Genomic DNA, 26,598 nt, shown 5'->3' on the forward strand with positions numbered 1-26,598 from the left:
CACCCCAATCACCTTCAGCAGCCACTTCAGCCTCATCCTGGGGTTGAGCGTTCCATTGCTGCTCTGGAATGCTGGGTATTGTAGCTTTTCTATGGTACCTGGTGCCGGGAGACTGCAGGCTTGAGCTCTCTCTCTCAGGAGAGAGGGCTGCTTCTTTTGCTTCCTTCAGGGGAATTTTCCCCTGGTTTTTCTCCCCGAGGCAGGGGAGAATCTCCCTCCTTCCCCCCAGGAGTTTGAGCTTGCTGCCGCTGCTTCTGTCTCACCCCAGGTAAGCCTTTTTCTTCACTTTTTAGCTGAGGTTTTCCAAGGCAAGGCGCCTGGGTGTGGCAGAGTAGCTGCAGTTTGCTCCTTCTCCCTTCTCCATTTTTCTTTCTTGTTTTTGTTCTTCTATCTTCAGGGTCTAATTTGATAGTTTGTTCTGTTCATTTGTTTGTCCCTGGTCTGTCTGTCTGTAGGCTTGTGGTTTTTGTTTGTCAGTTTGTTTGTTGTTTTGTTCCTTGTTCTTTTACTGTATTGTTTGTGCTTTTTATGTTCTTTTGGTTATTCTGGTTTATCTTTTCATGTGTTCCTCAGTTCCCCCTCCCCCTCCCCTCCCCTCCCCTCCCTATTATTTTTTATTTTTGTTTGTTTTCCCCTCCCCCATATTGGTTTCACCACCGTGCACGGAACCTCTCTAGGCCTGTGCACAGCTTCACCAACTAAGCCTTAATTGGCCTCTCTGAGTCTCCTGAGCTTTCTTCCCTTCCTGGTCCAACCCCACTGCCAGGACCTGCCCTCCCCCTCTCTTTCCCCATCCCCCCTCCCCCTCCTTTTATTATTTTAGTTTTTTCTCACCTCATACCAACCCAGAAGGCTGCGGGTAACAGCAGAGGCACGTTTTCACCGGCAACATTAAGGCTGTGTTAGAGCAGAGATGCCCCCCCCCCCCCCCCATTGTCATCACCGGCCACACCATCAGTGCGTTGGGACCACCTTGAAAGTTATCATGCCCCTGGAAGGGCCCAGCAAGGTGGTGCAATAAGAACTCCATGAAGCCCAAGCTCCAGAAAATAGAGGAGCCTGGGAAGCCAGCTGGAGGTCCCTGTGATGAGCTGGGGCCTGGGAGCCCGGGGGAAGGGCCCTCCTTGACCTTTCATAGACTGGAGCTGCACAGCTCGTTAAAGTGCAGTGGGCCCATCATCTGGGACAGCTTGCAGCAGAAAAGACTCCCTCTGCTGCACGCACAGGCGAGGCGCCCACTGCAGAGGAACCCCCTCCTGTGAAGGAGGACTCCAAGGGTGACGTCACTTCTCAAACACCATTCCACGGACAGCCAGTGCCACCTGTGTGTGATGCCCAAGCAGGAGCAGCTCATACTAACCTTGGCATTAATAGCGAGGGTGGGTCGGCTGCAAACCTCCCCTCAGCCAGCAACATTCCTAATCACGAGGGGCCTCTCCACCAACAGCCCCCTGTGAGTGCTCCAGTATTTTCTTTCCCATTGGCTGCTGGCATCCCAATGGGGGACATGAAGGCTGGCGGTAGCCCTATCCCTCCCACCGTCGCATCCCATGGTACCAGTAGCAGAGGGTGCTGGTGATGGAGCCCAAGGAGGGAGGAAGAAGAAAGGGAAGACCAAGTGGGTGGAGCCAGTTCCGGGTATGCCTCCTGTAGTTGCCTGTTCATATGTGGCTGTCACAGCTGGTCCCCTCTCCACCCCTCCTGTTGGCAATGGAGCAAGTAGGCCATGCCCCCCGCCCTCAAGTGTCATCACGGGGAGACGTTGTGGCCTCAGCCAGAAGCACGCCGTCCAGTGCGAGATGTTGGCCACGTCCGGCATACAAGAGTATGCACTGGCGGCGGCACAGGTCGTGGGGGTGGAGAACATCCACTCTGCCAGCAAAGAAAGCGGCAGGGTGATAATTTATTTTTGCTCCCTGGCCACCACCCATGAAGCCCTGGTCACCGGGCTTGTAGTTGATGGATTGTATCACTTTCCGGAACCATTGGACGGTGTGAGTGGTGTTATCTAATGTCCCGCCCTTCCTCACCGAGGCCGGGCTGAGGCAGCAGCTCAGTGGCCTGGGGGATGTGCGTACATCGATCACGGTCCTGCCCCTGGGTTTAAGACCAAGGCGATGAAGCACGTGGAGTCCCTCAGGTGGCAGGCATGGCTTGTACTTCCCAGGGGGATGGACGAAATTGAGGGGTGGTTCCCTGTGTGGGATGGGGGCCGCTCTTATAAGATCTACTATACCACCCTGGAGGACTGGTGCTACTTCTGTAAGGAGGCGAGGCACATTCGAAAGGATCGTCCTCGGAAGCAAGGACAAGTCCCGCCGGAGAGTGTGAGTGCCACCCCTGCAGCAGGTCCTCCTGGAGCCGCAGCGCTCCAGAGCGGTACTCCGGATGCCAGGGCCCCCTCACCCTTGAAGAAGCAGTCTGTCGCTCCTGCTCCACGTGCTGAGCCTCCGCTGCCACGAGCTGCATCGCCTCGGTGGGACTCAAGGGACTCTCCACCGTCGCCAGTGGCGGCTAGCCCTTGATGTGCATCTTCTGGTACCGGAGAGACAACAGGCGACCCCAGCACTAAGCATGGTGGCCGGGAGAAGAGAACCAAACCGCCCAGTGCTGGTGGAGTGGATGATGCTCCACCCCCCTCTGGCACAGAGTCTGCGGCTGCGGGGACCCCACCGAATAGGGCGAGTGGAACCCACGCTTGCCGGAAAGGTGCCGTGTCTGGAGAAGATGTGAAACGGGGCCCTCCCTGTTCACAGGAGGACACCAGGGATTTGAAACAGAAGAGGGTCGGGAAGGCAGTACTGAAGGGAGAGGTGGGTGAGGGGTGTGTGGTATCTGACAACCTGCCTTCATCGGATACAGTGGAGCAGGATGTCTCTCTGCCTGCTCCCCTTCCGCCCATTGCTTCTCTCAGGAAGAGGGGAATTCCGGAGGACAGGTTGAGCCACAGAGCTACTGCAGAGGGGCCGGCCTGGTCCTTTCATCCTGAGGCTGGCCCCTCAGCCCAAAGAGGAGAGCCCCGCCGCACATCCCAGGCCTGCCTTAGACGCATCATCAGGGGCTCCTAAGCAGATCTGGGATGCAGACAGTTTTTTTTAGAACTTGTCTGCGGTGGGCCACTGGAGTCCCCCCTTCCCTTTCACTCCTCTTCTGGACCTCCCCCTGTATAGCCCACTCCCTGCTGACGGCTCCAATGAGGCGCCTACTGTTACATCGACCTCTCCCCACCCGAAGCCTGAGGTGAGCACTCCCTCCATGGAGGTGCTGGTGGGGAGAGGGAGGCCTCCGGAGCCAGAGGCAGGGATTAGCAACGACTCAGAACACTTAGAAGGGTCTCTGGTCAGGGATACTGGACTGGAGAGGAAGCAGGTGGGGAGGTGGTCCCCCCCCCACCCACCCACCCTCCAGGGTGCTGTTTGGTTCCCTCTGCTGTGGAGGCTTCCATCCGGGAGGAGATGGACATGGGAACCCCTCCTCGCTGCTCACCTCTGCCTGCTGGACAGGTGGATACTGCCCCAGACCTCAGAGGGAGGTCCAGTTCCTATCACAGGGAGGTAGGGAATGAGGGTCATTCCCAGATGGGAGGGCTGGCGAATTCCGCTGAGTCCCAGGACCCCTCATTCCCTTGGCTAGGCCGACCCTCCTCCTGTCATCAGAGGAGGTGCTCGGCCAGCTTGATGGGTTGGAGAAACAGGACCAAATGGGGCAGGTGACCCCTTGTAATTTGCCGCCCCATGTGACCGTTTGTATTGCTGATAGAGAATGGCTCTGACATTCAGCACATTGAACGTCTGCGACTGCAGGAGGGGTCTCCAGAGGCACTGGGTGCTCTCCTTCCTTAAGGCGGGGGGGTACTCCAGGAGACCCTTTTCCACCCCCAGAGACTGAGGCAGCTGGGCTCCTGGGGTGGCGCGGCAGGGTGGAGCTCAACCACTCCGGTGGGGTGGTCATCCTGCTGGCGGAATCCCTGCAGGCCAAAGTGCTGGATGTCCGACCTGTCGTGCCCGGTCACATGCTTCACCTCCGGGCCCGGATTGAGGACTGCACGATTAACCTAGTTAACGTGAATGCCCCAAACGCCGGACCCAAATGTGAAGTATTCTTTCGCCAGATGTCAGCCTACTTGGACACCCTGGATGCAGACGAGGAGGTCGTGCTCGAGGGTGACTTTAATTGCACCCTCGAGTGCGGCGACCGTACGGGGAACGAATGGCACCCCGCCTCGTCGGCCGTCCTCAGGGAGGTGGGGGGTTTAAGTGTTTATTTAGGTTCAACGTATTCAACATAGCTATGTTGAATACGTTGTAACTCGCGATGCATTTCTCCTCAAACCTTTTTTTTCTCTCTTAAAAATATAAGTTGCGGAGGAGGAGCCAAGATGGCCGCCGCCAGCAGACGCTGAACCGAGTTGCTCCGCACTGCGCTTATAAGTTTCCTGCTTAAATTTCGCCTAGAGATTCAAATTTTGCTCAAAATGCCTCATAAGCGCAAAGGAAGGGTGAGAGTTTATCCCTCAAGCCTACCCAGTCCAGTGGGACAACGATATATCACGGAGTTCGCGTCGGTATCTCCGGTGGTGGGAACCTCAAGCGCCGCTGCGGTGGAGCCGGGAGAAGCGGCACTATCGCCTGGCGAGATCAGCCTGAGCCCACCAGTACCCCGAGGTCTGCTGAGTAGCTCTCCCCTTCGTACGAGCAGTGGAATTGCAACCCCGGATGCGAACTTAGCAGCGGGTGAACAACGAGAGGGATCTACTCCTCTACACGGAGCAGGGCTTCCCCTCCCCCATTTGTTGGAGGTATGTGAAAGACCCGCGGGGACTTTGGTAAACGTGGGCAATGAGGAATCACAAGGGACATCGAGAGTGGATCCACTGGGGGAATTGGGAGAAAACATTCTACGTCCCCTGGAGTTTGAGAAACCAGCAGTCATAACACTGGAAGCCATTTGGGAATTAATGGCTACCATGGCTCGTACTCTGAACACTCAATCCCAATTGATTGGCAAATTTGAACTAAAAGTTCAGTCTGTAAAAACAGAGCATACTTTGTTGATTCAAAACCATACAAACTGCATTCAAGATTTAACTGTTAAGGTAAACCAGACACAGTCTCAAAATTCCTTAATTATGAAGGATTGTTTAACATCACAAAGGAGACTGGAGTCAGTTGAGAACTATTTACGTTGCTCTAATGCAAGATTGGTAAATTTCCCTAAAGTAATGGGTGAGCCTGTTTTAGTGACTTTCAAGCGCTTTGCTATGGAAACACTCAAGATTGAAGCTGCAAAAGTTCCAACTGTTAAAAAACTCTTCTTTTTAAGGAGTAGTTCACAAATTTCCATTGGAGGAGAAGGAGAGGATTCCAATAATTTGACACAATACTTGGAGAATTCTGAAATGGAAATCACGGAAAGGGCCACCCTGTTTGTCCAATTTTACACTGAAATAGAAAAAAATTTCTTGATGAAAGCCTTTTTTCAAAACATAAATAATGATTTCATGGGAGGGGTGGTGAGGGTATATCCTGACCTATCACGCCCTACCCAACTACGAAGGAGATTATTCTTAGCTATGCGCCCAGAGGTTTTGGCCAAAGGGGCTAGCTTTGTTCTCCGTTTTCCCTGTAGGTGCATTGTAAAATCTGCTGGAAATTTATATGTTTTCTTCATGCCAGACCAATTGAGAGAGTTTTTGGATGGAAGAGCCTAAGTTAAATGCTCGGAGTCAATAATATAGAGAGATACCAATATTTAAGTGATTATTATTTCAAGAATGTACTTCTCTATTTTTCCTTTGGTTTCCTCCCCCACCTTTTTCCTATGAAAAACAAATGAAACTGTTGATGTATCCATTGGATATGAATATATATGCTAATGGTAGTTATATTTTCTTATGTTTAAATAATTTCTGTAATTTCAGTCAAGGCTTATTCTTGTAATTATATTGGAAAATTCATAAATAAAGAATATAAAAAAAATATATAAGTTGCGTTTTACATATGCGTTCAAAACGAATGCACACCCCTAGTATTCGGCAGGGAACCTCTACAGAACTATTAACATCAAGATCTGCTACACTTGCTCATGGGCACACTCATCCCACCCCCAGGGTCCCTCTTGCAACAAAAGAAAACAGAGATAAAGTGGCTGAAGAGGCCACAGCTTTATTGGTGTCATTATAACGTGTAAAAATTACTCCTGGCATGAGCCCCTTTAAACTCCTGGCACCAATCGGTATTGCCCAGCCCCCCGACTTGACCTCCAAGCAAGGGGGCCACATGGGCCGACAGTCATCTCACAGGCTTGTGCACCCACCTAGTCTGTGACAGTTTTAAAGTATAGTACAAGATTAACAGTGAATCTAACATATAGGGATGTGCAGAGGGATGCCATCCATTGCATTCGGGATTCGGATTCATCTGGGGGGCAGATATGTTGCATTCAGCCGTATGGCGCCCCAATACATTAATATGTTGATTTCTATTCGTCCCCTGCTAAAATTAAATTAACTACGACCCCCCCCCCCCCCAAGACTTACCAAAACTCCCTGGTGGTCCAGCGGGGGATCCGGGAGCCATCCCCTACATTCACACCCTCAGCTGCTGGTTTCAAAATGGCGCCAATAGCCTTTGACCTACTATGTCACAGGGGCTACCGGTGCCATTGGTCAGCCCCTGTCACATGGCCATTGGTGCCATCTTGTGCTTATATCATGTGACAGGGGCTGACCAATGGCACCGGTAGCCCCTGTGCCATAGGCGTCGGCCCCTGTAACATAGTGAGGGCAAAGGCGATCGGCGCCATTTTGAGTACTGGCATCTGACAGCTGGAGTGCAGGAGGTCGCTCCCGGACCCCGCTGGACCACCAGGGACTTTTGTCAAGTCTTGGGGGACCTTCTTGACCCCCACAAGACTTGAAAAAAGTCCAGCGGGGGTCCGGGAGCGACCTCCTACACTCGGACCGTCGGCTGCCAGTAATCAAAATGGCACCGATAGCCTTTGCCCATACTATGTCACAGGGGCTACCGGTGCCATTGGTCATCCCCTGTCACATGGTAGGAGCACAAGATGGTGACGATGGCCATGTGATAGGGACTGACCAATGGCAGCGGTAGCCCCTGTGACATAATAGGTCAAAGGCTATCGGTGCCATTTTGAAACCGGGACCGAGGGTGTGAGTGCGGGGGATGGCTCCTGGATCCCCCTGCTGGACCACCAGGGAGTTTTGGTAAGTCTTGGGGGGGGGGTCAGGAGGGTGGGGGTTTGTTTAAATTGTTTTTTTTTAGGCTGCCAAATAATTTGGTGAAGATTCGTGTATTCGTGGGGCATCGCGATACGTTTCGCTTCCCCACAAATACAACGAATATGGCCACATCCGTTGCGGATTGCCAATACGTAGGGACCAAATGCACACCCGTTTTAACATAACTCATCTAACTATTCACTAGAACAAAAGGTAAACAACATTAAACTTGCCCATTCATGTCGCTAAACACTTTTTTTTTTTTTTTTTTTTTTTAACTTCAACAGTGTGGGGCTGGATGGGTGGGAAGCGCACTAGTCAGGAAGGGGAAAAGGCAAGCATGCATGGCCTGGCCTCTTAAATCAGGTCAGTGACAATCATTGGGCACCCAACCCAGGCCAATGATGCACAAAGATGCCATCACCCAGGGGGATGACTCGCGCATGCTCCATGTGCCACCCCCTCCCCCCTCAGGAAACAATCTCAGTGTTGGGAACAGGGAGCCGAGGTGGTACAGCCTTGATGTTAGTGGCGGGCCATCAGCATATCGGTGCGAGCCCTTACAATAACATCTGCTATGATCACCCATGGGCACACCCGTCCTGCCCCCAGGGTCATTCCCACAACAAATGAAAACAGAGACCAATGTGGCTGAAGAGGCTGCAGCTTTATTGTTGTCATAACTTGCAAAAATTACTCCCAGCACGAGCCCCTTTAAACTCCTAACATCAATCCAGTATGGCCCAGCCCCCCCACCTTGACCTCCAAGCAAGGGGGCCACACGGGCCAACAGTCATCCCACAGACTTGTGCACCCAACACTAGCATGAGGTAGTATAGCTTGCCTCATTCCCCCATAAAGCTGCCGCCTCTTCACCTGAATAAACATTCTAATGCCTCCTGTATTGCGTTATTAAATAGGTCATAGCCAATGCCATACAGATGTTCCCAGTCAGGCCTATAAAGGCCGTCGCGTTGGTCGTCTGCCTAGTCATGCTTTATCTGACAACTGCCGAGCTTCCTCACCCATTGGCCTACCTGCCAGTTGATCTTTTTGCAGCCCTGCTTCCATAGTTTACTATTGTTCCATTTTATTTAGTGGATAATGTCTGACCCTATCATGCATGCGGCAAATTGGTCTTCATGCGGCAAATTAGTAGTATGCAGGTCCAGGACCCAATCTTGTTACCACCCAGATGTATCACAATGACGTTAGGCTTGGCCAGTGTGTCCCTCTTGAGATAAACAAATGGGAGAATCTGGTCCCAGGACATGCCTCTTTTGCAATCCATAGAATGTCCACGTCTCGCAAGGCCACCCCCAAGCGAGATCCATATGACTAAACTAAAGCCCTCTTTGCGGCCCAGTGACAAAGGAGTATCGAATAATCCAAACAATCCTCTGCCATTGGGACGAATCTGTAGAGAGAGGTTAAAAGAAAGAAAAACAGGTTATCGTTCACGCCTGTCCATCTTGATATACGAGTAAACAGCACTGGACCTCCATCTGCAGATTTTTTGAATAATTTTGATGTGCAATTCGGCCTGGTCCACACTGGTGGCCTCTTCAATTCTAAAGCAATAAATCCCAAATTCGTAGGCATTGCACCCTACAGTGGTCAGTGTCCAAGCCAAAATCACTGGTAAGGGGAAGGTGGTTGGTATGAATCAATAGGAACTTGCCGCCAATGGGTCGCAATACCAAGAAATTCTGAAAATTCTGCACAGGACAAGTAAACTGCGCTATCACACGTTTCAAGCATAGCCTGCATCCCCTGGCTGCTTGATCTGTTTTCAACCTTTGGATAATTATTTGAACAAAATGAGGTATACTGCATGAGAGAGACCTGCATACACACTGCAGTTGTATGCAAATCTATTTCATGCATATTCATTAGGGGTATCCTGAAAACCCGACTGGTTTGCAGCCCTGAGGACCGGACTTGCCCACCCCTGATCTGAAGTCATTATTCAAGCCCCATTTGGCTTATGAACTGGAAAAACACTAACATTCATAGGACTGAATTTTTGGATCAAGACCTCCTGTGTGATTAAATCATCATTAACTTTTTGTATAACAGATATGGCTAGGTGATTAATTTTAAATTGTTTCTGTTTCTTAGGTAACTCTGGGCATGTAGCTATATGATTAGGTTCAAACTTGCGATGTCCTACCTGATTCTCCCAGGACTACATAAGAACATAAAAGATGCCATATTGGGTCAGACCAAGGGTCCATGAAGCCCAGTATCCTGTTTCCAACAGTGGCCAATCCAAGTCACAAGTACCTGGCAAGTACCCAAACATTAGATTACAAGCTACTATTGCTTATTAATTACCATCATAGCAGTTTATACATTTATCCACTAGGAACTTATCCAAATCTTTTTTTAAACCTAGTTACACTAACTGCTGTAAACACATCCTCTGGCAATGAATTTCAAAGCTTAACTATGTGCTGAGTGAAAAAGAATTGACTTCGATTTGTTTTAAATGAGCTACTTGCTAACTTCATAGAGTGCCCCCTGGTCCTTCTGTTGTCTGAGAGAGAAAATAACCGATTTACATTAACTTGTTCAAGTCCTCTCATGATTTTGTAGACTTCTATCATATTCCCTCTCAGACGTCTCTTCTCCAAAATGAAGAGCCCTAACTTCTTTAGCCTTTCCTCATAGGGCAGCTGTTCCAGGCCTATTATCATTTTGGTCGCCCTTCTCTGCACTTTCTCCAGTGTAGCTATAAACTTTTTGAGATGCGGTGATCAGAACTGCACACAATATTCAAGGTGCGGTCTCAACATGGAGCTATATGGAGGCATTATGATATCCTCTGTTTTATTTTCCATTTCCTTCTTAATAATTCCTAACATTCTGTTTGCTTTTTTGAACGCCACAGCACACTGAGCCAACAATTTCAATGTATTATCCACTATGATGCCTAGATCTCTTCCCTGGGTGGTAATGCCTAATATAGAACCTAATATTGTGTAACTACAGCTAGGGTTATTTTTCCCTATATGCATCACTTTGCATTTGTCCACATTAAATTTAATCTACCATTTGAAAGCCCAATCTTCCAGTCTCGCTGTTGGTGTTTGAGGTAGTTGTGGCTGGATCCTTGGGCCGGTGGCAGATGACCACGCCCCCAGGGGAAGATCCCTAGAAGGACCACCGGTCAGGCTCAGAGTATGGAGACACACACACTAGTTCTTTTATTAGACAGTATATGGAACCACCAGATGTGGCAGTAGTGAGCTGGAATGCCCGGCTGGGCTGTAGTCCCTCAGATACTGGAACAGCGATCCTGGATAACTGAGCTGTAGAGAAACTGAATATAGTGAGTAGGCAGGGGGATTCAAAGTTCAGGAACAGAACCTTGATGGTAACTCTCACACAATAGTCTCTTAGAAGCAGCCCAGGAGCTGGAAAGAAGTAGGCCCTCGAGGAGCAAGTACCTGGTTCCAGGGAACGCTCTGAGAGAGAGATGGTAACTCACTGGTGGTGTAGGCAGAAATGATTTCCTGGCAGAAGTGGTATTCAGTAGCAAGTCCGGGAACGTGGGCCCTCGGAGCGAGTACCGGTTCCAGACTGTGACCTGAAAGGCAAAGAGAAAATGAGGCCCCCGAGGAGTGGGTACCCCTGATAAGTCCGAGGAGGCAGAGTAGCTAGGAGCGTAAGGAAACCTTTCCCTTATAATCCAACTCCTTTCTAACTTGATTAGTTAGCAATTTCAGAGACCTTAAATATCCGGTGGAGATGTCACCTCAGGGGGATGCCCCTGAGGTTCGCACCACTGCTGGTACTTGAGTCGGGGCCGTGCCACACGCATGCCCTTAGGCTGCTGGGAAACATGGCGGAGTGCGGCGTCTAGCAGGTCCGGGGACACCGGAGAACAGCATGATGACTCCCTCTTTGACTGTTGGAAGTTTGGCTGCCGCGGCATGGACAAAGAGGTAAGGTGGACGTAGTAGAGACGTCGGGCAGCGCCGGTCGCAACACTCGCAAGGTCCTCCAGCAATTCATCACAATCCGCTTGAGATTTAACTACTCTGCATAATTTTATGTCATCCACAAATTTGATCACCTCACTCATTGTTAGAGATGTGAATCGTGTGATCGATCGTCTTAATGATCGATTTTGGCTGGGGGGAGAGGAAATCTGATCGTCACGGTTTGGTTTTTTTTAAAATCGTTTATATCGTAAATCGGGGGAGGGCGGGAAAACCGGCACACTAAAACAACCCTAAAACCCTCCCGAACCCCCCCAAAATGTTTTAAATTACCTGGGGTCCAGTGGGGGGGTCCCGGTGTGATCTTCCACTCAGGCCACGGCTGCGTTAATAGAAATGGCGCCGGTGCTACCTTTGCCCTGTCAAATGACAGGGCAAAGGTAGCGCGGGCGCCATTTTGGTTCCTGTCCCTCGACGTCACGAGCGCAGGAGATCACTCCCGGACCCCCGCTGGACCGCCAGGGACTTTTGGCCAGCTTGAGGGGGCCTCCTGACCCCCACAAGACTTGCCAAAAGTCCAGCAGTGGTCCGGGAGCGACCTCCTGCACTTGGGTCGTATTGCAAAATGGCGCCGGCCATACGGCCGGCGCCATTTTGCAATACGGCCATACGGCCGGCACCATTTCGCAATACGGCAATACGACCTTTGCCCAGTCATATGACAGGGCAAAGGTAGCGCCGGCGCCATTTCTATTAACGCAGCCATGGCCCAAGAGTGGAAGATCACACCGGGACCCCCCCCACTGGACCCCAGGTAATTTAAAACATTTTGGGGGGGTTCGGGAGGGTGGGGGATTTATTTTAAAGGGTCGGGGTGGGTTTTAGGGTTGTTTTAGTGTGCCGGTTTTCCCGCCCTCCCCCTTCCCATCCCCCTCCCACGATTTACGATTTTTGACGATAAATCGGGGGAATTCCTATTTTATCGTGCCTCTAACGATTTTTGACGATTTAAAATATATCGGACGATTTTTTAAATCGTCAAACAATTCACATCCCTACTCATTGTACCTCTTTCCAGATCATTTATAAATATATTAAAAAGCACTGGTCCAAGTACAGATCCATGAGGGAATCCACTATTTACATTTTCCACTGTGAAAACTGACCATTTAATCCTACTGTTTCCTGTCTTTTAACCAACTTGCAATCCAGAAAAGGACATCACATCCTATCCCATGGCTTTTTAGTTTTCTTAGAAGTCTCATGTGGGATTTTGTCAAACACTTTCTGAAAATCCAAATACAACACATCTATCGGTTCACCTTTGTCCACATGTTTATTAACCCCTTGTGAGGCAAGACTTCCCTTGGGTAAATCCATGCTGGCTGTGTCCCATCAAACCATGTCTCTAAATATTTTGTGATTTTATTCTTTATAACAGTTTCCATGATTTTTCCCAGCACAGAAGTCAGGCTCACGGTCTATAGTTTCCGGATCACCCCTGGATCCATTTTTCATAGACTACATAGACTAATTGGAAGATGGCCAATGTAACCTATCTTTAGGTGCATCGGATGATTTTAATGATAGGTTAAAACTTTTTACTAATAGGTCTGAAATTTCATTTTTAAGTTCTTTCAGAACCCTGGGGTGTATACCATCTGAACCAGGTGATTTACTGCTCTTTAGTTTGTCAATCAGGCCTTCCACATCTTCCAGGTTCATCGTGATTTGGTTCAATTGATATGAATCATCACCCATGAAAATCTTCTCCAGAACGGGTATCTCTCCAATATCCTCTTCAGTAAACACTGAAGGAAAGAATTGTTTAATCTTTCCACAATGGCCTTATCTTCCTAAGTGCCCCTTTAACCCCTTGATCATCCAGCGATCCAACCGACTCCCTCGCAGGCTTTCTGCTTCAGATATATTTTTAAAAGATTTTAGTGTGAGTTTTTGCCACTATGTCTAACTTGTTTTCAAATTTTCTCTTAGCCTGTCTTATGTCTTACATTTAACTTGCCAATGCTTATACTTTATCCTATTTTCTTCAGAAGGATCCTTCTTCCAATTTTTGAATGAAGAACTTTTGGCTAAAGTAGCCTCTTTCACCTCACCTTTTAACCATGCCGGTAATCGTTTTGTCTTCCCACACCTTTCTTAATGCATGAATACATCTGGTCTGTGCTTCTAGGATGGTATTTCTTAACGTCTACACCTGTTGCACAGTTTTTACCTTAGTAGCTGCACCTTACAGTTTTTTTTCTATTTTTCTCATTTTATCAAAGTTTCCCTTTTGAAAGTTTAGTGCTAGAGCCGTGGATTTACATACTGTCCCCCTTCCAGTCATTAATTCTATTCTGATCATATTCTGATCATTATTGCCAAGTGGCCCCACCATTACTTCTCTCACCAATTCCTGTGCTGCACTGGGAATTAGATCTAAAATTGCTCCCTCTCTCATTGGTTCCTCACCAATTGCTCCATAAAACTGTCTTTTATTCCATCCAGGAACCTTATCTCTCTAGCATGCCCTGATGTTTCACTTACCTAGTCAATATTGTGGTAATTGAAATCTCCCATTTCCTGGCGTGTAGCCAGATGGACTCAGAACGAATGGGTATAGTATGCTCGTGCTAGCGGTTGGAGACGGATCTGACGTCAGCACGGGTATATATACCCCCACAGGAAGCGTAGCAACTTAGTAATTTCCGTCTCCAAAGCAGTTTGGAGTGCCTGCACGCTTGTGGAGCGTGTTTTCCAAATCTACTTTATACTTTTCTTTTTCTAACAACTTCTACAGCATCGAGCCCTGCACTCCTGCGGTGATACCCTAAGGTCCCTCCCCCAATAGAGTTTCCCGGGGTGATTTCCGTGATCCCCCGGAGGTTTAAGTCCTCGGTCCGGTGGCCGAATCGCAGCAGGGACACAGCCCCCGGGCGAAGTTCGGGTGAGGCTTACGAGGCGCCTCGGTCCCGGCGTGGACGAGGCAGCGGGTGCATATCCTCAAACGCGGCAGTGAAGGTATTTCCCCTCTCCCACCACAGCCGGAGACCGCCCGGGTTCCAGCCGGGAAGTGCCGAGGATCAGGTAAGGTGTATGGCTTTTACTTCTGGTCTCCGAGGAACCGAGGATCGGCGGCGTGGCACGCCGTGGAGGGCGCCATTTTGTGGCCTTGTTCAGGTATTGAGCGCCCGTGATAGGCGCAGTTCTATCACTAAGCGCATATTCTATTCCTCCTTAAGCGTGTATTGCTAACCGCTTATTGCTAAGCGCTTATTGCTGAGAGCATATTGAATGACATTGAGCGAGTATTGCTAACCGCTTATTGCTGAGAGCATATTGCATACCATTGAGCGCGTATTGCTAACCGCTTATTGCTGAGAGCATTTTGAATTACACTGAGCGTATATTGCTGCCGCATATTCTTATTGTGCGCCTGTTGTAGTAAGCGCATATTGCTGCCGCATATTCTTATTGTGCGCCTGTTGTAGTAAGCGCATATTGCTGCCGCATATTATTCAATGGAACAGAACGCCTCAGCGGGGGTGCCTCCTGCCTCCGGCATTAAAGCCCTTGGCCTCTGCTCCGCATGCCAGCTTAGAGCCACGCACAGTGAAGAGCCAGACTCCCTATGTGCCCAATGTGAGGAGGCCGTGGGACCCTCGGGCCAGGACCAGTCTCAGCCACGATTTGCTGACAGTTCCCCAGGGGCTACCCCGGATTTAGCGGTCAGTCTCGACCAATCGGGAATCCCGGGGGAGCTTGTACCCTGGCGATTAGAGGCTGCTTCAATTTCCTAGGTGGATCTCTTTAAGGGGATTCATGCCTTTGTACAGATGCAAACGGCGTCCCATCCAGGCCCTGCGGTTCCTGCGGTTCCTGCGGTGCCTGCGGCTGCCACTGCGGTGGCGGCTCCCATGGATCCTGTTCCTGGACCCTCACGCCCTTATCGTGAGCGGGACCTCCCGCCGCTGGACAGTCCAGATCAGTCAGACCAGGAGGTTTCACTGGACGAGTCTAAACTCCCGGACGAGAGGGAACTTCCCCCAGGGATTGAGCCATGTAGAACCATGAGGCGGTTCTTCCCTAAGGAGGATCTCTCTGACCTGGTGTCCCAGTGCCTGGCGGAGTTGGATATTACAGGTCCCAGTGCTACGGTGCCCTCTGCGCAGAACCCCCTGCTTGGAAGGTCTTCGTCCTACAGCCCACCATTTTCCATTCTTGCAAGCAGCACAACTGATAGATTTAGAATGGGCTGCACCGGCGGCCGCATTCATAGGGGGTCAGGCCCTGACGGGCATGTACCCACTGGCGCCGGCTATCCAGGAGCTGCTGGCGTGCCCTCAGGTGGACGCCTTGATTAGCGCTGAGGTCAAGCGCACTACCATTCCAGTTGAAGGGGGGGTGGCCCTCAAGGAGCCTCATGACCGGCGACTGGACACCATTCTGAAACAGACTTTTGAGGTGGCAGCTCTATCTTTGCGAATCGCAACCTGCTGCACAGTGGTGACGCGTGCCTGTTTGTCACAGGTCAGGAACAACGCTCCAGCAGCAGACATGGAGTCCGCTCTCTCGTTCCTCACGGATGCTGCATCAGACCTAGTCCGAACAGCCAAGGGGAATTCATCCTCCATAGCTGCCAGGAGGCAGCTCTGGATCCGGAAATGGTCAGCCAATGCACCTTCAAAGACATGCCTCACCAGATTGCCCTTTAGGGGCTCTTTCCTTTTTGGCAGCGACCTTGATAAACTGGCCAGCACATGGGGCGCTTCTCCAGTACCTCGACTGCCGGAAGACCGGTTCAGGAGGAATCAGCGCGCGCCTTTCCAAGGCCCTCCAGGGGTAGAAGCTCCCAGCGCTTCATTCCCTACAGGAGTCGATGCCAGGAACCAGTCCTTTCGGACCAAGCAGCGCAAGAGGGGAGCAGGCCCGGGCTCTGGTCCCGGCCGCACCTCACAATGAGAATCCGCCGATCCGTCTGGGGGACGGAGCCATAGGGGGCAGGTTAACCCTCTTCTACCCCAGATGGGTCGAGATTACGTCGGACCAGTGGGTCCTCACCATCATCAGAGAGGGGTATTATCTAGACTTTCATCATCTCCCTCCGGACAAGTTTGTGGAATCTTCCTGTCCCACACACAAGAAGGCAGCATTGGAAGCTACCCTGGCGAGACTCCTGTCCTCGAAAGCCATCCTTCCCATACCTGCCTGGGAAGTGAATTCTGGACACTATTCCATTTATTTCATGGTACCCAAGAAAGGGGGCACCTTTCGGCCTGTACTGGACCTCAAGTCAGTCAATCGATACTTACGGGTCCCGAGGTTTCGCATGGAAACTCTGCGGTCCGTCAAGACCGCAGTACTGCCAGGATAATTCCTCACGGTGTTAGACCTGTCAGAAGCCTACCTGCATATCCCGATCCATCCAGATCATCAGCGCTACCTACGCTTCAAGGTTCTAGGACACCACTTCCAGTTCCGGGCTCTGCCCTTCGGGTTGGCCACGTCACCGCGAACCTTCACCAAGGTGGTCGTAGTGGTAGCAGCGGCGCTCAGGCGGGAAGGAATTCTGGTCCATCCCTACCTAGATGACTGGCTGATCAGGGCGAAATCTCGAGAGGAGAGCCATCGGACAACCGACAGAGTGATCGCCCTTCTGGAAAGCTTGGGCTGGGTAATCAGCCTTCCCAGTCACTGGAATACATGGGAGTACAGTTCGACACCCGGGCAGACACAATCAGTCTCACTGCCAAGAGAAAGTTGAAACTTCAGCAGCGTATCCAGTACTTGATGGGAGCCAGTCGGCCCATAGCTTGGGATTATCTGCAGGTTCTCGGTCTCATGGCATCCACCCTGGAAGTGGTACCTTGGGCAAGGGCCCATATGAGACCTCTACAGCACTCCCTGCTCTCTCGCTGGAGCCCCCGGCTATGGAACTATTCCACGCACCTACCTCTGCCGGCCAGAGTGCGGACCCAGTTACGGTGGTGGTTGCAGTCCAACCACATGAGCAGGGGGTCGAAGATGTCCTCCCCTACGTGGACTCTGCTCACCACAGATGCCAGCCTGAGTGGCTGGGGAGCACACTGCAAAGAACTCGCCGCACAAGGGCGGTGGAACAGAGAAGAGTCAGCATGGAACATCAACCGTCTAGAGGCCCGGGCAGTCCGATTGGCATGCCTTAGATTTGCTCACAGACTGAAGAACAGAGCAGTCAGAGTGATGTCCGACAACGCCACCACGGTGGCATACATCAATCGTCAGGGCGGAACCAGAAGCCGACAGGTATCGCTGGAGATCGCCCTACTGATGGCTTGGGCAGAGGCGAATCTTCAGGACATCTCCGCCGTCCACATTGCCGGGAAGGACAACATCACGGCAGACTTCCTCAGCAGAGAGAGCCTAAATCCGGGAGAGTGGCAGCTGTCACCCACAGCCTTCCAGATGATTGTGGATCACTGGGGGATTCCGGACATGGATTTACTGGCGTACAAGTCCAATGCTCAAGTACCCAGATACTTCAGCCGCAAGCGCGACCCGTTCGCACACAGAATCAATGCCCTGGTTCAGCCAAGGCCTCCAGGGACTCTGCTATACGCCTTTCCTCCGTGGCCTCTGCTGGGCGCCATCATCCACAAGATTCAGAAACATCGGGGCCTAGTTCTTCTAGTGGCACCAGACTGGCCAAGAATGTCCTGGTACGCGGACATGAGAAAACTACTGGCAGGGGAGCCTCTTCCCCTGCCTCCTCTCCGGGACCTTCTATGTCAAGGTCCCATCCTCCACGAGGATCCGGCTCAATTCTCTCTTACGGTCTGGCCATTGAGAGGGCTAGACTGAAGAAAAGAGATTACTCGGAGCCCGTGATAGATACACTCCTCCGAGCTCGCAAGTTTTCCACTTCCCTCAAGGATCTGGAGAGTATTCGAAGCATGGTGCGACACTCATGGCACCAATCCACATGTGACCACAATCCCTATTGTGTTGGATTTCCTGCAAGATGGACTTCAGAAGGGTCTCTCCCTCAGCTCCATCAAAGTTCAGGTGGCTGCGCTGTCTTGCTACGGCCCTAGGAGGGATGGCAAGACCATCGCCAAGCACCCAGATGTTTCTCGCTTCCTGAAAGGAGTCAAGCATATCCGGCCGCCACTGCAGTGCCCTGTGCCCTTATGGAACCTCAACCTCGTTTTGGATTTCCTCGCAGGATCCACCTTCAGACCCCTTCGGGGCCTGTCTCTCCATTCTCTAACTTTGAAGATGATGTTATTGCTGGCTGTATGTTCAGCACGCCGCATCTCAGAGCTACAAGCACTGTCCTGCCGAGATCCATTTCTCAGGATCACTCCTGAGGGTATCCATCTTCGCACGGTCCCCTCCTTTCTACCTAAAGTGGTTTCACAGTTTCATCTTAACCAAACCATATCCTTGCCTACCATGGCGGGTTTGAAGAAATCTGAAGAAGGGTGCTTATTGTGCCATCTCAACATTGGCATATTGCTGCCCAGATATCTGGAAGTGACACAAGAACTACGAAAGACGGACCATCTGTTCGTCCTGCACAGCGTGAAGAAGCAAGGGGAAGCGGCCTCGCAGCCCACCATCGCCCGCTGGATTAAAGAAGTTATCAGAGCAGCTTACGTGGAGGCTGGGAAGTCTCCGCCTCTACAAGTCAAGGCTCATTCTACCAGAGCACAAGCGGCATCTTGGGCAGAATCCAGGATGCTGTCGCCTGCAGAAATCTGTAAAGCGGCGACGTGGTCCTCCCTCCATTCCTCTTCCAGGTTCTACTGTCTGGATGTCCTGGCCAGGGAGGACTCGGCATTTGCGAGGGTGGTACCACATGGTCCTCAGGCAGCCTCCCGCCCAGGCTGGGAGTAAAGCTTTTGTACATCCCATTCGTTCTGAGTCCATCTGGCTACATGCCAGAAAATGTTGAGATTACTTACCTGATAATCTCCTTTTCCTTAGTGTAGACAGATGGACTCAGCATCCCGCCCAGCTGCCTGTGTACATGGGTTTCACCGATTCAAGGTAAGCCATGTCATTTGTTTACATAAGAGCGTACACTCTACATGGTGTCAACGCCTTCCGGTTGTGACTGCTGGCGGTCTCCAGCTACTATCAATCGGTCAGGGGAATCCTGTTTCACTATTTCACTGAGCATCAGTACACACATCCATAACAGCTTTTGCAAGGAAGATTACTAAGTTGCTACGCTTCCTGTGGGGGTATATATACCCGTGCTGACGTGCTAGCACGAGCATACTATACCCATTCGTTCTGAGTCCATCTGTCTACACTAAGGAAAAGGAGATTATCAGGTAAGTAATCTCAACATTATTACTGCTCTACCAGTTTGGTTAGCTTCCCTAATTTCTCTTAGCATTTCACTGTCCCATCTCACCATTTTGGCCAAGTGGACGGTAGTATACTCCTATCACTATTCTCTTGCCCAACACACAAGGGATTTTTACCCATAAAGATTTGATTGTACTTTTGGTCTCATGCATTATCTTTATCCTGTTGACTCTATGCCATCATGTGCCTCTCTGCCACCAAGATGCTCCTCTCTGACATTGTGTGATGATTTTTACACCGGTATAGCACTATACCATTGGTTATCCTCTTTCCACCATGTCTCTGATATGCCAATTAAGTCTAAGTCATCATTCATTGCTATTCACTCTAATTTTCCAATCCTACTTCTTAGACTTCTGGCATTAGTATACAAACATTTCAAAGTGTGTTTTTTGTTTGTATTAACATCTTGCTTTTCAGTTGTCAGGGATAAACTGGAATCTTTTAACTCAGGTGAGTTTTTAATTACAGACACTTGGACTACTTTTGTAATTAGTGGAATCTCTCTGTTGGGATCCCCTAACTCTAATGCTTCTTTATTATCCTTTGAAGATACCTCCCTCTGAACCATGTGCTTCTGAGCAATTGTCAGCTTTCCCCTTTGTTCTAGTTTAAAAGCTGCTCTATTTCCTTTTTAAAGATTAGCACCAGCAACCTGGTTCTACTCTGGTTAAAGTGGAGCCCATCCCATCAGAAAAGACTCCCCCTTCCCCAAAAGGTCCCCAGTTCCTTACAAAACTGAATCCCTCTTCCTTGCACCATCATCTCATCCATGCATTGAGGCTCCGGAGCTCTGCCTGCCTCTGGGGACCTGTGCATGGAACAGGAAGCATTTCAGAGAATGCTACCCTGGAGGTTCTAGATTTAAGATTTCTACCTAAGAGACAAAATTTGGATTCCAGAACCTCCCTCCCATATTTTCCTATGTCATTGGTGCCCACATTTAATGACAGCTGGCTCCTTCACTGTCTAAAAATCCTATCTAGGTGACACGTGAGATCCGCCCCCTTCACACCAGGTAGGCATGATACCAGGTGATCCTCACACCCATCAGCCACCCAGCTATCTATATTCCTAATAATCAAATCACCAACTGTGACGGTCCATCTGACCTTTCCCTCCTTGGCAGAAGCCCTGGGAGACATACCCTCTATGCAAGAGGACAGTGCACCACCTGCAGACCAGGTCCTTGCTACAGGTTTATTTCCTGCTGCTCCAGGTTGATTTTCTTCAATCATGAGGCCTTCCTCCTCTAGAGCAGCACCAGGGATGCCAGACTGGAGTTGGGACTTAGCTACTATGAGTCTGAAAGTCTTTTTAAAGAAGAAAAACACCGATCAACTCATCCTGAGCAATTATAGACCAGTGTCAAACCTACCCCTAATTGCAAAATTAATAGAAAAAAACTATACAAAATCAATTAGCAGAACACTTAGAGAGCAATAATATCCTGTACCCATCACGACATGGTTTTTGCAAAAACTGCAGCACTGAAACACTATTGCTTGCGCTAACAGACAACATCATGAGAGGTTTCGACAGAGGTAAAAATTACATTTTAGTGATGCTAGACCTGTCAGCGGCATTTGATACAGTAGATCATGGCATCCTATTATAGATAATAGATTAGAAGAAATAGAATTAAGCAACAAAACAATCAAATTGTTCAGATCATACCTAAATAACAGATACTTCCAAGTGCAGATCAAAGACGTAATGTCAGAAAAAATAAACAGGGCTGATCCCTGTAGAACTCCTATCTGCCACACTATTCAACATATACATGCTGCCATTATGTCACATGCTAGCTGGTCTGGGCATCTCACATTGCATATATGCTGATGATATTCAATTAATACTTCCCATCGACGACACAATTGAAAAAACATTAAATATAGCCAACATGTATCTAGATATCATCAAACAGCTACTAAAGCAAATGGAATTAGTTATTAATATAGAGAAAACAGAATTCCTACATTTAGAATGTAAAAACATAGAGATCATTCAAAACCCAATCACACTCAAAAACAACCAAAAAATAGAATTAGCTGAGAGAGTACGAAACCTTGGAGTGATAATTGATATGGAACTAAGTTTGAAACAACATATATCTTTAAAAGTAAGGGAAGGATACGCCAAACCTATGACTCTTAGAAGACTAAAACCACTGCTAATGCCTACCAACTTCCGATCAGTGTTACAAGCTTTAATTTTTGCAAGCACTGACTATTGTAATACCCTTCTACTGGGTTTATCATACACCACGATAAGACCACTCCAGATACTGCAAAACACGGCTGCAAGAATTCTGACTGGTAAAAGAGACCATATCACCGAAACCCTAGCTGAACTACACTGGTTACTCATTGAGCAAAGAATACAATACAAAACACTATGTATCATACATAAATTAATACATAACAAAAAAGCAGAATGTCTGAACACAGCCCTTCGCATACACGTCCCTCACAGGAACCTGAGATCAGCAAACAAAGCACTACTAACTATTCCTTCAGTCAAAACAGCAAGACTAACCCAAGTAAGAGAAAGGGCTCTATCCTTAACAGGACCTATAATGTGGAACACCATGCCTTTAGAAATCAGATTGTAAAGGGACATCAAAACATTAAGAAAAAGTTTAAAAACATGTCTATGCAAGCATATCACAAAGAGAATGGAGAGTAGAATCCAGGGAAGTGTAGGATGCGGTCAACAGAACACCCACACACATCACCTTATACAACATGTGTGTATTTTATTTTATATCTTAGTTTCAACACCAAAGGATGAGATATAATTATTAATTCATTTTTACAGCTGATACGGATAAGAATGGACATGATTTATCTCACCCACCAATCAGTATTTATTATGAAACTGTTACTGTATTTTGATGGCACCTGTTTAGTTGATAGAATTAATACATTTTGCAACATTAATTTGTGCCTTATTGTGAACTGTTGTGATGGCATCTAGCTTAACAACGGTATAGAAAATATTTTAAATAAATAAATCTATATACATCTATGATTGCCTCAGCTCCTCCAGGTCTGCCACTCTAGCCTCCAGAGATTAGACTCATTCTCTGAGAGACAGGAGCTCGTTGAATCACTTGAACATGTACAACTTCTCACCTGCGGGTAAAAAATCATACATGTGACACTCGATGCAAAAGACTGGGAGTCCCCCCTCTTGCTGCTGGACTGCTGCCTTCATCTTAAATTTGTTCAGTTCCTAGTTAAGTTTTAGGTTGCTATGGGTATAGGATTGCCTACAATTAGGGTCCTTTAACTGTATAAGTGTATCTACTATATATCTGGTAGTAACCTACAAGGGAATGATCACACGTTGGATAAGGTACAGGGAATTTCTGAGTTTAAGTTAAAAAGCTGATTTTTCTTTATTTTTTTTATATTTTATTTTTATTTTAAGTGTGAAAGTGACATCTGCCTATAAATTAAAGGATAAGCTAGGGGTGGGTGGGAGAGCTGGGAAATACAAATTTCTGTTTGCCTGACTTTCTGATTACCTATTTAAAACAAAACATTCATACACACAAAGGGGCCAATGCAATAAAGTCGTATAGAAAGCGGGGACTGAAGTCAGCGCCCATTCTCTTGATGCGCCCAAGGGGGGCCCCATGCAATATTTAAATTAGGGGGTCGCATTAGCAAGGAGGTGCCTCCTTGCTAACGTGAACCCAATCGGATTTCGTGACTACCGTACGCTGGTCACAAAACCTGACACCGAGTTTATAGACGCCGGTTTTCCTTACCAGCAGACAGCCATGGAAAACAATGCCGATAAACCCTGCATTGGTTTTCGTGACCGGCGTATGGCAGTAATGGAAACCGATGCTGAGTTTGGCGCAGGTTTACCTTACCGGCAGACAGCCAGGAAAACTGACACGATAAACCCGGCGTTGTCTTTCGTAACCTTTTGCTGCTGAAAACCAACGCCGAGTTTATCGGCGTCTGTTTTCCTGGTCTGTCCGCCAGCAAGGTAAACCGACACTGATAAACTCGGCTTTTTTTTTTTAGCGGTGAACAGTAGTCACGAAAACCATCACCGGGTTTATCAACATTGGTTTTCCTGGCTGTCCGCTGGTAAGGTGAACCGACACCGATAAACTCGGCGTCAGTTTTCGTGATGGGTCCGACTGTCAGGTTTTTTTTTTTTTTTACTTTTATTTCTTCTATTTTTCATCTTTTTTTTTCATGCACTCGGCTATTAACGCCTGCTCCTGTGCATCCAAGATGCACATTTTTTTTTTTTTTTTTTTGGTATCAGGAGTGAATGCCTAATAGCCTCATTCATATGCATTTGCATGTGAAGAGCACTATTGGATTCACTCAGCGTTGGACGTGCGTTGAATATGTGCTAATCCCCTTATTGCATTAGGGGATTGATTAACCCCTATTCTACCTGTGTCCAACTGCAGGTTAACAAATGCTCGGCTCAGTGCACCGTATTGCGTCTGCCCCAAAATAATATACCGCAATAGTCCACAGTCTTGCTAACTAGCGACATTCCTTCTCCAGGTTTTTTTTTTTTAGTGAACAACAAACTGAAGTCTCTGGTTAAAATTTCTGCATCTCTTTCCACTCACTGATCCTTGTCACCATTCAATTTCACCATACCACATTGGATTTTTCTCCTTTCTCTGATGTATCTGAAAAATGTTTGCCACATCTGTTTACCTCTTTGGAAATCCTTTCTTCCATCTGAATCTTTTCTTATTTGATTATTTTCTTCTCTCTGTTTCACCAAATATTTTTCTCTGTGTCCCTATTTTTGAGATCCTTTATATTTCTAGAACATGTTTCTTTTTGCTATTATGTCAGCCACCTCCTTTGAAAACCAGATTGGTTTCTTATTTCTCTTTTGTTTACTTTACTAACATATAGATTTGTTGCTTTTTTAGTTGCTACTTTTAGATTGGCTCACTGTTGTTCCACCTCTCCCATTTTCTCCCAGTCTTCTAGTTCCACCTCCAGGTATGTCCCCCATTTTGTCAAAGCCTGTATTTTTGAAATGCAAAACTCGGGTCTTTGTGTGACTTCTCCGTATCATATTTGCGATGTCAAACCATACAGTTTGATGATCTCTGGTCTTGATGTGGGCATCCACCCAGACATTGATAAATAATGTTATCCACCTGGAGGATGGCACTGAAGTGATTTCTCTTCGGTGCTTTCCTCCAGAGCAGACTGTACCACTTTGATATACAGCCATAGAAATCTATGACCATATATAAAAAAGGCACTGACCACATAAGTTAAAGGCTTCAAAATGATGTCACACTGGTACCATACTCTACTTGGATGGCATAATTTTCCCACTATAAGAAGAAAGAGACACATGTAGGGGAATAATAGTATAATTGCATGCAACATTTGTGCCTTATAATTGTGTTTATATAGAGTAAGGTGTCAGCAAGCCGAATGGTATGTAGAAATATCATTCGCCCTTATATTGTTCAAAAACTAAAGACAATAATTATCAATAATTTAAAAAAAAAATTTTAACTCTCAAAAATTGAATAGTTCACAAACAACTCCCTCAAGAGAAATGAAACAAAGCTCCCATAATTTTCTCAGTGTCAGGACACAGAGAAGATGCCTGGAATCCTGGTTCTAATCCTAAGTCTCAGCACCAGACCCACTCTCAGGGCCAGGACCTGGTATGGTCCCAGGTTTCAGGGCCAGGACAAGATATCAGCACTGGAACTAGACCTTAGGGCAAGGCCTCAGTGCTGGGCCTAGACTTTAGTGCCATGACCAGGCCTCAGGGCCTATACCGGCCAGGATCTCACCCAGCCAGGACCTGTAGAGGTTTGGGGGTTCTTTTCTGGGTTTTCTTTTTCTAGCTTAATTGGGGGGGGGGGGGGGGGGTTGGTTTAGAAAACAATAAAAAAAAAAACATTAAACAAACCAAATCCAAATGAATAAAAAAAACAAAAGTAAAAAAAAATAAAATCAAATCAAAATAACAAACCATACCAAAATTTAGAGGCTGTATATCCTTAGTGTATATTACAACAGTATAAATAGATGTTCTATTTTCTTTTTCCAGATTAACCCACAGTGGATTAACTCCTTACCTTATAAGCAATTCTGTTGCTTTAATATTATTTTCTATATATTGTCACATTTTGTCTTTTCTTTCCCATTCTGAATAGATTGTATTCCAGTATAATTATATTCTGTTCATAGTTTAAAGTTTAAGTAATTGATTTTACTCCTTAATTGTTTTACTTAATATACAATGTTTTATGTTAAAGTAGCATTTACCTTTAAATACCATCTCCCTATTCATGGAGAGACCTAGGTTACTTAGAATAGAGATCACTTTTAAGGATGATCTTTTTTTGTTACTTTTGTTTTAAAATTACATCTTGTTAAATTGTATTTGTGTGTACTTTATTAATTTTATGATTAATTATGTTAATATTATTTGCTAAATCTGTGTATGCATTGCCTGAAGCCATTGGATAGGTGTTGAATTAAATTTAAAGTCATAAAATAAATTCACCCCCATTGCTTTTGGTGCCCTTTTCCTCTCTTTTAGTGCTTTATGGGTTCAATACCTCATTGCTTCCTGTCATACCTCTCTCACGATGCCTTCAGTAGTTGATGCCACTGTGCTTCCTACCTTACTCTACACCTGTGCTTTGGGGGTTTGATGTCAGTGCTCTTACTACTTTGCTCCTCTTTTGCATTGCAGATTTCTTGACTCCATTCCAACTGCTTTAGCTTTTACTGCTCCTGAGTCCAAGATTGCATGAATCACTTACCCCATTAATGGAAATGAATGAAGCAAACTACCTCGAGAACTGAAAAGGCTGGAACAAATAAAATTGGAACTATACCAAATATTTTTTCCATGCATACCTCTACACTAAGAATCACCCACATGGGTAAGGAATTCAACATAAGGTCAACCTTCTTAAACTCCTCTTCCAATGCAGAATAAATTATTCAATGTGAAGAAGCATGCTACATACAAAATGAAACAAATTAAACTGTTTTCTGTCTGTATTTA

The 26,598-nt window shown here is 47.7% G+C and overlaps 1 long non-coding RNA gene across 1 annotated transcript; it reads left to right on the forward strand.

The window, feature by feature from the left end:
- On the forward strand, positions 1 to 26,598 carry LOC115073495. Its single transcript, XR_003852039.1, has 2 exons — positions 1 to 268; positions 26,281 to 26,598. It is a non-coding gene; the product is annotated as an uncharacterized LOC115073495 (long non-coding RNA).

This window comes from Rhinatrema bivittatum, chromosome 1, assembly GCF_901001135.1.
Source record: "Rhinatrema bivittatum chromosome 1, aRhiBiv1.1, whole genome shotgun sequence".
Taxonomy (NCBI): domain Eukaryota; kingdom Metazoa; phylum Chordata; class Amphibia; order Gymnophiona; family Rhinatrematidae; genus Rhinatrema; species Rhinatrema bivittatum.